The 13,133-nt window shown below is 33.1% G+C and overlaps 1 non-coding gene across 1 annotated transcript; it reads right to left on the reverse strand.

Annotated features, from left to right (window-relative positions):
- Positions 1-5,857: 5,857 nt before the first annotated feature.
- On the reverse strand, positions 5,858-11,571 carry LOC105048155 (uncharacterized). Its single transcript, XR_012142673.1, has 4 exons — positions 11,171-11,571; positions 9,649-9,795; positions 6,401-6,478; positions 5,858-6,290 (listed from the first exon to the last, which is right to left on the reverse strand). It is a non-coding gene; the product is annotated as an uncharacterized protein (transcript).
- Between the last annotated feature and the right edge of the window lie 1,562 nt (positions 11,572-13,133).

The following is a 13,133-nucleotide window of genomic DNA, read 5'->3' on the forward strand; positions in this document are numbered from 1 at the left end:
TGATACCTGTCACTACTATTATCATACCATCATTGGCGGATGAACAATTTGCGGAAATTTTGGGATTACGTGAGCTCATGATGCGTGACGAGATCATTGAATAAGAGCCGCCTATAAATAAACGAAGTAAAATTTGCCTCTTTTTTGCTGCAAACACAAACTTCCTGACAAGCTGCCTTACGGTCATGGGTGGTGTATAGGGGTGACAATCAGTGAAATAAAATTTATCAATTTAAATTCAATTAATTTATTACATATATTAAAAATTTAAATTTAAATTCAATCTATTTATTAAATCATGATTCGATTCATATAATTTTTTCATTAAATAGATCGATCCAAATTAAACAAATTAAATATATTAACTAAATTTTTAATAGTTTAAATAGATTCAAATAGATTAAATAAGTCAAGTGGGTCAGATTAAATATGATTAAAAATAAATTAAATAAATTTTGAATATATTAAATATATCTTAAAAGGATTGAATAGATTAGATTATGATCATATCTAATTATTAAATAAATTAAATGGATCCAGGATATAAAAATAAATCTAACTTATTTAATAAATAGGTTTGAATGGATTGATTTATTTATGATTCAAATAAATATTAAACTCGAACTTACTTAAAATAGATTGTTTATGAATAAAATTGTTAGATCGGTTCATAAATTACCATCCATAATGATGGCTCATGGAAAGTCTACAAGCCGCTTTTAACTTCTTAGCTAAACTAACGCCTCCCCTGATGATAAAATAGACAAGGCTCTCTTCCATTCCCGCGACCTTCGTCTCCCTATTTAAATCACGTTGAGCTAAGATCATCAAGAGGGAAAAGGGTTTCTTTTTAATAAGAAAGAAAAGACTTTTTACCAAAGCAAGACTTAAGATGATGGGCGGAGGTGTGAGTTAGGTGGGCTCTCACATCGTTTAGAACTTGCGAGGCTAATCATCTCTTCGTTGATTGGAGGGACAAAGACAACAAAAGAAGAGGGAGGCAATTAATTACTAGGTTTGGTGCTTCGACTCTTAGAGGGCCACTCCCCTAGATGGACCAATGTGGCCGCATTGTGCTGCACAAAAAACCTAGATCTCATCAATAGTTGACAGTGAAAGCTCTCAACTTGTTTTGTATCTTTATCTATCAGCCTAGTGGCGGAGAAGACCCTTCTACCACCCATTGAGGTGGGGAAGGGTCATGGTCTAACAGTGGGCTTCATGATTCATCCAATAGCGATAGGGATTAAGATTACACAAGGAATTGAAAAAGAAAGAAAAGTACGTAGGGTTTAAACATGGCACACTTACTGTTCCTTAAGTAAGTTTGATATCCAATGCTTTCTAAACTGGTTAGTATGGACGGCAAGTATGCCATTGAGTAAAATAATAGTGTACACCTTGGCTAAGCAGCTGATGCATGCATGCGACTATTTTTCTGATTGACCATGCATGCGTCCATTTGGTAAGAAGTCTATTCTTGATGATAAAAGTTCCAACTCCTCGAATTTAGGTTTTATCTTTGGTGCGAAAGAATGGCTAATCTTTTTTCATGATATGAACGGTTGGATCGCATTTTATACCACTTTTAAAGCACCACGAATTGCTTTCTTTCATTTGCGATATAGATATGAAGATAATATCATATTTTGAATGTTGTGCAGAATGCAATCTAATGAATCATGTTGTGAAGAAAGATCAAGCATTCTTTTGCTTGAAAAATACAACCAAACTCTAAGTACTTTATAAAAATTTATGACCATTATGTTGTAAGAGATTTTTTTTTATGGCTTCTGATGATAGGTCATCACATTAGACGTGATCTTGATTATTTTATTTAATTAAGGATGGAAAGAAAGAATAAACTAGTTACCATGGATACAATTTAAATTGTCTTTAGTGATAAGTCATAAAATATATATCTTAAAAAAAAAGTGCTCCACTAATTTTCTCACACCATCATAATGCACAAACTATTAGGACTTGTATGGTTCGCAGAGATTGGAGGAAAAACTATGATTTTTAAAAAAATCTCTTTTGTTTGATCAGAGTTTTCAAAAAAGAGATTAAAAAAAGTCTTTTCATGAAAATATAATTTTCATATTTCATGAGAAAGTAAAATCAATGAGGAAGCTGGGTTTTTGTAATTCCCATGGAATAAAAGTTGGAGACTTTTTTTTCCTAAAAATACCCTTCCAGTATTATCCTTTTATATTATATTAATATAAATATTCACATAATATTATATTAATATTATTTTAATAGTTATATTATATAATATATTATCTATTTTTATTTATTTTTATATAATATTTTATATTAATATACTAATATCGATACTAATATTTATATTGATATAATATTTCTAGTAATATATATTAATATGATAAATTATTATGATTTAATATTATATTATATTATATTAATATTAATATTATATTAATAAGTATTATACAAAATTTGAGAGTAAAAAGATACGGTCTTACATCTATTAAAAGTATAATAGATATTCTACATAGTTTTTTCAAATAAATAGATGTTTAATTAAATATAAGTCACTATATAATAAACTACTTTCTAATAATCAACCAAACATGCTAAAATCAATTTTTTAGATGTTATATTCTTAGAAATAGACCTCTCGTGAATAATATTTCAAGAAAAATTTTTTTTTTTCATGAACTGAACTAAGTCCTTATTTCATGCAATTGGCACTTTGCTCATGTGACCTCAGATCTTGAAACTGCGATAGTCTCATTCATTTGTCCTTCCGCTATTTTTATGCAAAACAATTGGACCACCATAGTCTAATCCACAGTAGCTGGATCGATTCATATTATGTGCAGTTGTTCAGCTGTGGACAGTGCTTGGGTGCTGTTGTTCTTCGATGGAATCAAGTCATCAATATGGATTTTTGACGGGGGTGGCAAAACTGTATTTCTGTATTGTTTTCTATTTTGATTAGCAAAACAAAGATTACATTTTAACAAACTATAGAAACAAAATTTGCACCACCTTCAATCATCAGGAAGAAAAGGAACTTGGATAGAGAATTGCTCGCCAACAAATGATAGGGGTAGCAACAGGTTAGATATGGATCGGATAGACAATTATCTTTAACTACTCCGTTCTTGTCTCAAGATGGGACGGAATGGATAAAATCTCGGGGGAGGATGATATGGGTGAAGTTAAATAGAGTAGATTGAATAAATTGGTTTCAATGAAGTGATAAAAATCTATATTTTTTGCATATAAATCTTTTTTTTTTAAATTTCATGATGAATATTTGTGAAATATACATTTGGATCGGATTTTACCATTATCCATGCTTACTTCGGATCAACTATGGGTTGGGTTCTATTTAGATCATATTGGACCAGATACCCGATGGGGTAAAATAAATTGCGACTCCTAATAAGTAGATATGCGCTACCTAAATCCCCATGCCAGCAAAGAAGCTATAGCTTTAGTGGCCCACAGCCGATGGAAGCCTGCATGATGAAAGGACGGTCAACAAGTAGGCCCATATAAGCAGGTGAATAACCTGAAAACGACCAACGTGACAAATTTTGACTGAGAAGGAAACACGACGCCATGCAACAAATCAGAAATCATAACCTTGCTCATCCAAGTGCAGGATAACAACATTTCCTTCTGCTTTGGAACTAGATTTAAACATGGGCCGCCTTACCTCGATGCCTGGTCATAAGGCAAAGCTAAATATGCATTTCTGGCTGGGATAGGCTCAAAATCTGCACCCAGTAAAATTTCAGGCTGAGCTTAAGCCTTTGGACCTTCGAGCTCAGAATTCTCTCCTCACTTCCTCTTCTCCTACCCGTCCCGTGGTAAGTGAAGACACCTCCTGTCCTTTATCCTCCCGCTGCAAAGGTTAGATACGTGGTCCTATAGCAGATCAGGGGCATGGCCTGGCCCGGGCGGGCTCTTAGCACACAAGAACCAAGCTTGGGCTTCAAAGAAATCCCACGGTCTGTTAGGCTCAGCAGGGCCCAATCCGGCTAATACCCAGCTCCCAGACCTTTAATTGTGTGTCTAAGGGGGAGAGCGACATAATTCCCCAACTCTCCATGTCTCAAATCTCCAGCTTCCTCTACGGTGCATTTGTTCATCGCAGCACTGCATATAATTGAATGGGCGACATGTCGCCCATCTCGGAGATTGACGGCTAATATCCATCACGTTAGCGTGGCAAACATCGATGGTGCCAAATACGGCAAGCTGGGATATGTACAAAAGTCGTCCATTTCCTATACGACTGACATGTCGTCCGTTCGTATATGCAGCGTCCTTTTCGGTGCAAAACACGCACCCGACACCATGGAATAGCCACCAATGGCTAACGTTTAAGCATATCAGCGGGCTGGGACAATTTTTTTTCTTTGAAAAGAAAATCTTTTCCCAAATGAAAAGTGCAGCTGCATTTGTAATTATTTTATTTTAAAAAACTTATAAAGACATTCAAATTTGGATTATTTATAATTAATCTTAAAAATTAAAAAAATATAATTAGCTATAAAAGTTATAAATTTATTACAATATAGCCCAACATTTTTGTAGATCTTAGCATCATTAATGGAGTGAGAACTTGTATATCTCTTAAAATGCTTCGTCTATGATCCATTCGTTATAGGATTCTCAAAGCATCCCATCCCTTATCATTCATATGCTCCCACAAATCTCAAAACAGTGCATCCTCCATTATCGATCTATTTGCATAGATCCTAAAGACGTCATTCTCTGTTATTCATCTGTATGTACATATCTTAAAATGCACCATCCTTAATTATCTATTCGCTTGCATAAGTCTTAAAGCGTTCCATCCTCTATTATCTCTTATGCCGGCATAAATCTCAAAGTATTCTATTTTTATTATTCATCTGCTTGTACAAATCTTAAAGCCCTCTCATCCGTATATATGGATTTCAAAGTACTTCATCTTTTGTTATTCATTTGCTTGCATAAATCTGATTCATTCTCTATCATCCATCCATCTGCATAAATCTCAAAGTATTTTATCCTTTATGTTTTATTCTCATGCATATATCTCAATTAAAGCATGCCATCTACTCTCATTCATCTGCTTCATCTGCCTGCATAGCTCTTAAAGTACTTATCCTTATTATTCATTTATCTACATGGATGTTAAAGCACTTCATCTTCTGTCATTCATCTGTTCATCCATTTGCTTGTATAAATTGATCTTAAAATGATCCATCCTCTATCATATATCCGTTGGTATAGATCTCAAAGTACTCCATCTTCTATTATTCATCTATCTAAATAGATGTCAAAACACTATATTCTCTATCATCCATGCTTATGTACAGATCTCAAAGCATTCTATCACTATCATCCATCTACCTACATGGCACTTAAAGTACTCCATTCTTTGCTATTTATTTAGCTTCATAATCTTAAAGCACTTCATCTTTATCATTATCTATTTATACAAATTTAAAGTGTTCAATCATTTATCATTCATCTAATTGTATAGATCTCAAAGCATTTATTCATTATTATTTTTTTGCAGATACAGATCTCAAAATGCCATTCTTCCTCCTCTTTCCTTCAATTGCCACCAAAACAAGAGCTGTTAGTGGGAAGGGCAGTTTGAAATCTTATAAAAATGAGTTATAATGTGATTCTCATATGATCATATTTTGTCGTGGATACTTTTTAAGGTTTTAAGATCTAAATATAAATAGCCCAAAACTTAAAGAATGTCCTTGTATTTTTTTATTTATTAAGCATATAAATATTTATGTTCTCGCTACATTGACACTTCTTATTTTTTTCATCTTTTTATAGCATGGAATCGATGAGTAAAAATCATGCACATTGCACGGCCCATTGTTCGTTTCAATTTTCCATAATCCATCATGTTGTTTGCAGCATGAACCATCCCTTATTCAACATCATAATCTCCCTAGTCAGCAAAGATCTGAATGCAAGATAAATAGTCCAAATCTCATAAAATTTTAATATATGGTTCCACATATTATTGACATAAAAGAGCCTCCCTTTCGCAATCTTAAGCCATGCAGCATCATTTTCTCTTCCTCATTTCATCAAGGCTTTTTAGTCTTGGCATGCTCGATCTCTTTCTTCAGATTTGCAACGGTCTTCTCAAAGTTATTGAAATTGTGCACCACGCCATAGAGTGGAGTTTCCTCTAGACAGTCAAACCAGTGGAAGCGGCTACGAATTTCCTGAAATTTCTCGTAACATTTTCGAGCACGTTGTTGATCACCCATTGTAGAGTAAATAATCGCCTGTGCACCAAAAGGAGTCATTTAGTTGCACAAAGTTCAAACCACCTTTTTGTCTTTAAGATGGAAAGAAGAAGAAGAAGAAACGGAGCTGATTGATAGGTTTAACCAACCTTATAAAGGGGACCTCGGGCATCAGAAATATCTTCATCATTAAGGCATTTGCAGCTTAGAGCCTGCTGGTAGTCTCCCTTTCAAACATATATATAAAAACAAATTTTAGCAAATAAGAACATGGGGGGCCATATGGAGTCCATCCAATCATGACTATTATATATAGAATTTAAATTTTTACTAATGAAAAGTTTAGTTACAATTTTTTTTATTTTTATCATTCAATATTTTTAATGATCAAAAATATTTCATCACTAGGTAGTTACTAAAAATATCGTGACTAAAATTTTAGTGACTAAAATATAAAGTCATTAGAAAAATCTACTATATTTGATGATAAAATATTAATGATCATTAAAGATAAATATTAGTGACGATTATGTTTATGGTAAAAAATGATCACTAAAGAGCTAAAAAATGATGACTTGATTAGAAATAAGTTTTAATGAGGATTTAATATTACAGCTAAAATCTATTTTATGACAAATTTTTATTAGCCACAATAAGATGATACAGTTAGTGATAGAATAAAAATGGTCATTAAAGATAAATATTTATAATGGTTTTTTGATGATAAATATTCTATCAAAAAAAATATTTTTATTATAAATTTGGATTATGCCACGTCTATTTATATTCATTCTCACTAGATTTGAATGAGGATCTTATACATCTAATACTTAACAACTATGACAATATTAACTTCTAGTATAAAATCATGCTTTATTATACTTATTTAAAATTTTTTACATTATAAAATATTTCAAATATATTATGATATATTTTATTTTAACTAATTAATTTTTTATAACAATTTAATTATCTTTTTTTCTAAAGTTTTTTAAAAATAGATAATTCATAACTCTTTTTATTTATATTGTAATTAATTAGTAATAGTATTTAATATATAATATATTTTAATAATTTTTATTATATATTTTATTTAAGTTGGATTGGTGATTCATATTTTTGGTTAAATTGATCTTCATGCAAGTTTTTAATAATTATATTTCAACCTATCATCTAATTTTTGTGCATTACTTCCAATAGTGATAGCATATTTTATAGTAAAAATTATTTGTCTCTAATTAATAAATTATATTGACTCATATAACTTATTTATTAAATAGATTGGATTAAATCAAGTATATTTATCCATCAAAAAATTTTAGCAAAAAATAAAAATCTATAATCAACTTTATTAAAATTGAATCCAATAGGACATATGAATTTCAGTAATTTAATATATTTGAAAAACCCATCAAATATCCAATCAAAATATATGATATTAGATACATTTTATCATTCTCTAATCTTACTCTAACTCTCACGATGATTGGCATAATTTTAATGGTTTACCTAATATAAAGCTAAGGTCTATATTTTATTTTAGTGATTAACTTATACATTATTCATATATTATTAGAATTAATATTTTTATTAATGATATCATTAGTTCATCATTAATATGTAAGATTTTAGTGATAATATAATGGTTGGTACTAAAGATATAGATATTTAATGATTCCTATATAATCTCATTATTAATCATACATACCTATAGTTATTATTTTAAAATATCATTATAAAAGATATATATTTTAATAATGAATCATAAAATCATCATTAATATATTGATCGATATTTATTTTAATGATCATTTTATCAACTCATCATTAAAAAATATATATACATAACGACCATTTTAAAATATTTCACTTAAGATATAAGTTTTAGTAATAAATTATAAAATTATCACCAGTGATATGACCAATATCAATATTGACAGTAAAATTATGATAATATAATATATTGTCATAAAAGTATAGACTTTTAATGGCTGCTTTATAAGTATTGTCATTAAAGATATATATTCACAGTGACTATTTTAAAATATCATTATTAAAGATAAAATTAAAAAAAATTATAAAATTATCATTAATAAGTTGATTAAAATTAATTTTGATGTTAAAATTATTTTTTTACCATAAAAAGCTTTATTTAATGATCAATTTTTTATGACAAAATGAAAAATTATCACAAAAGATATATATATGATGAGAAATCTTATTTTGTTATTAAAGGTATTAATAAAATAATTTATTATGGTTATTTCTTATTTTCATCACTAAATATGAGATTTTGATGATGAGATTTATGTTTCGTCACTAAAAGTTGACCAATAAAATGCGGAATTCTTGTAGTGTATGTAAATAATGAATGTTTATGATCAAAGAACCAATCCTTTCTAGTTTAGATAGAGATTGAAGAGAATCCGAGTTATATATATATTATTGATGGGCTTTCAAAAATTTAAAATTAATAAAAATTTTAGAAAAAATTATTAGGCCATGTCATGTTTTATTATTGTGCTAAATAACACAACATAATGCATCCCTATTCCAGAAACTCTCTATGTCAAGCTTTAAGTGCCTCCCAAGATAACCCATGATAACCTGTATTTATATAATTCCAGCTACAATTTTTAGATTCCATGCTAATTTGGTTTCATGATTCATGCTCTTACTATTCCAATTTAAATTAATTCAATTATTTTAAAAAGTTAAATAATTGAAATTTGGCCTTGAAAAAAAAAGAAAAGAATATTTAGATTTGAAACATTCTTCTTGTGACAACACATAAGAATATGTATGAGTTCGTGTTATTTCCTTCATACTTTATATTGCACATATATACCTCATTAGTAGTTTGCATAAAATTATCTATAATTATTATTTTAAGCTATTAAACATTGCTCATACTCAACTCAAAATATAGACTACTCGACCTACACTAATCCTAGTTTGAGACCAAAATTATGTAGGCGGGGTCCAAGTCATGCTTGAAGCAGGGTGTCACATCACTTTCACATGCTAGAGTTGATGTGACTTGGTGAGCCAATGGATTCAGTCTAAGTCCATAATCAGGATTCAAGATAATCACTAACTAAATCGGTCCTTATCAAAGATACCTAGTCCTGACATGAACCATAAATATAAAATACATATAATTTTCTAAAGCAATAATAATAGCTAGCTTAGATTCATAAACTAGTGGGAATTTTGTCATTTAAGCTTTAACATATGTTGATCATGACCATTACTGTTAATTATTGGTATAATTGTCATTATGCACTTTACCATTCCTTTTTCTTCCGATGAGACACTTTGCCATTCAATTGTTTCAGTGGTAGCATGATTTGGCAACACTAAAGTCATCGGGGAGGAAAGGTTAAAAGAAATGTAACCTTGTATATGAGCATTTCAACTAGCAACATTTGAAGCTCGTGTGCTTCATGAGGGTGCTTATTTTTCTCGGTCTCCTGCACTTTTTTTTGCAACATCTTTATCGCGTCATCCTCCTTTCCACTCATTTCCAATCTTGCTGCAAGTCTCTGTCATGGAAAGACCGATTTAAATGTTTGGATCACGAAGAGTTAACTTCAGAACAGCAGTAATCAATCAATGTTTCATCAAAGTAGGAATCATGACTAAATAAAGTGGCAGCATCTTGGTTTAAGTGAATAGGTGGATAAGTGCTTCGTAGGATTCTTTAGACGGCTTGCAAAGAAAGCCTACGTGCATGATGCATCTTCTAGAATTATCATCCCCTAAACACACGTAATTATATGTCAGGAAGTGCAAGAATTACTTTAACATGGATTCACTTATTTCCACAAACAAGCATAAATATGGTGGTGTAATACATACATCAAATCTTAACTATTCACCACAATTAAAGTGCTATGTAGATAATCCTCTAGTGGGCCTTAATATTGTTATCACCAGCACATCCAATAGATTTTCATGTGTAATTTTGTACATCTCAGGCTTTTGATAAGGTCAAAAATTTAGGAGTTAGGGATCCTCTGATATGGACATGAAATAGAGTGGTCGAATATTGCAATTATACTCTCTATGATGGCACCGTGGTTGTCATGTGTGCTATTACAAGATGTGCTGTCCCTAATATTACATGAACACTATCCAATTACAACCCTGGCCTGCCGGAATCACAATTATATCCATGATTGAAGATATAGCATCTCCGATCCATCTTTTTTTTTTTTTTTTTTCAGAAGCACTGATGTCATAATTTTTCATCGAATATAGATTTATCCTCTACTCCAAATGTTGGATTTTTCACAGCCATAGATAGGCACACGCTACACATGTATAAGGGTCCTACCAAGATGGAAGAAAATAAAGTAAAGTAAAAAGCTTCTACAATCCTAATTGTGGAAAATTTCGAGGTACATTTTTATTCACCTCATGATTTTAGAATTCTCCTGCAGATGATTTTTATCATTTGTTCTCATCAATATTAAAATAAAGTAAAAAACTTCTACAATCTTAATTGTTGGAATATTTCGAGGTACATTTTTATCCACCTCATGATTTTAGAATTCTCCTATAGATAATTTTTGTTATTTGTTATATTAAGAAATATAGAAGATTTAAATTTTGAATTGAAATAAAAAGTGAAAGAACAAAATTTGGCTACTCTCAGTTTCAGGGTTGAACGGGAGAGTGCCAACACGGCGGCCGTGATTAGATGGTCCCATGTGATGTGAAGGTGCGCGGCTCATGTATCATCGAGACTCATCGAATCCTTACGGTTATGTAAAAGAAGAAGGGTCATTAGTGAATGAGAGGTTGGAGCTCCCCGGACCCCGGCTCGATTAAAAGGTTCTTAGCAAGGTGGGGAGAACCAACCAAGACACGTGTGAAGCACCAGAAATTAAAAGGTAGTAAAAGGACCGTACGTACGTGCAATGCTCTGTAGCTTATATCCTTCGGGTCCTTGTCGAGCATCTTCTGCATCTCATTGGCGGCGTTTTCGGCGGTGTCCTGGCCGACGCGGGCCTCCTGGGCGTCCAGGATCCTCTCCAGGGCCATATCCCCGCCGTGGAGAGCCGCGATGGACACCGACCGGTGGAACACGACCCGCTTCCTCCGCCTCTTGGTCCCGTAGGCCAGCGCGACGCAGATGCACGCGAATAAGAGCGGCCCCGCCGCCGGCCCCGTCAATGCGTGGAAGCAGGCGCTCCCAACCCCCTTTGTCGCGGCCCCGATCCATTCGAACGCCGACGGCGTTCTGCCGTCGTCCGGGCCCGACGCTTGCCGCTCATTTGGTGGATGTCTACCGTGATCTCATTGCGGCTGGGCATTGATGTGTGGCGTATATATAGACGTGCGTGTGTTGGTGTCTGGAAGCAAGAGAAGTTAAAATAAAACGGAGACAGGAACCGAAGGCTGGAGTCTAAAAAGAATTGGGAGGTGATGTCTTGCTTGGTAGAAGAGGAAAGGTGCGCTTGGGTATTTGGGATTGATGCTTGGGGAAAGCTAGCTGGGGTTGGAAGTAACGTATCAACTCTTTGTGAGGTAATCGCAGAGTATTATGTTACAAGAGAGCAAGGGTTGCTGTGCTGGGATTCTTGGCTGCTGGATATCTTTAAGCTTGCAAAGGTAGTCTACGTGCTTCGTAGGGATTATCTTGGGCTGACATGCTAGGAGCATTTCCTTTGGAATCATTACAAATCCAGGAGTGAAGAGGAGACGATACCCACGGGACCCTATTGGAACTGGAACGCGGGTTCGGGTTGCATCTTTTACGCAAAAGAATGATTCACATTCTTTGGCGACTGGTCCTTGCAATGGCTGCTTTGGAACCTATACAAATAGATGGAAGAAAAAGGCCGGAGTATTTGGGAGAAAAAGGCTGGAGTATTTGAGAACTATGCAATGCACGGCTCTGACGTCGTGAAAAAAGATCAATCATTCTTTCGCGTGGAAGATCCGTATCCTTAGTGCATTGTCAAATTAATAAAGAGGAATCATGAAACTTGGGAATGATGGCCGCTCCATTGCCCGCCCAGCTTCCCATACCAAGCGAGATGAATATGGGTCCAATACACATGAATAGGTGTCGTAAAGGGTCGAGATTAGCAGTATATAATCGCTTGATCGAGCAAGTGTCTCATAAAGTTTAGTTTGAAATCAATTTCCAGCTTTGAAGGTGACATTAGGTTTGATTTATTGGTCATTATTTCAAGCTTGAATCAAATTCAATTTTGAAGGCATCGTGCAAAAAGATTAATCATTCTTTCGCATGGAAGGTACAATACATACCCTTAATACATTGTCAAATTAATAAAGAGGAAATACGAAACTTGGGAATGATGGCCGCTCCACTGCCCACTCAGTTTCCTATACTATGCTAGATGAGTATTGGTCCAATACACATGAATAGGTGCCGTATAGGGTTGAGATTAGGAGTATATAATCGCTTGATGGAGCAAGTGTCCAGTCAAGTTTAGTTTGAAATCAATTTCAAGCTTTGAAGTTGACATTAGGCTTGATTTATTTGTCATCATTTCTAGCTTAAATCGAATTCAATTTTGAATTGAACCAAACACAAGCCTACTTGATCTGCTTAAAGATCCTAAGACAAGCTACTAATCAAGCTTGGTTCATTGCAGGCAACATTTAAATCTGAATTAACATCTAGTGCATTCAAAATTAAATAAACTGTTGAGCTTGGCTCAATTTTATTATCAGATATTTTTGGATCCAAGGTTCAATAGCCACTACACACACACTCACACACACATACGCATACACCCCCACTGTCCTCTAACCTTTTCATACTTTCTGCTGGCATCCCTACCAAGCTTTTGCAAAGAGCTCGTGCAGCATATTGAAGATATTGGAGAGAACAAGATTTCTAGAG

Source organism: Elaeis guineensis, chromosome 7, assembly GCF_000442705.2.
Source record: "Elaeis guineensis isolate ETL-2024a chromosome 7, EG11, whole genome shotgun sequence".
In the NCBI taxonomy this organism is placed as follows: domain Eukaryota; kingdom Viridiplantae; phylum Streptophyta; class Magnoliopsida; order Arecales; family Arecaceae; genus Elaeis; species Elaeis guineensis.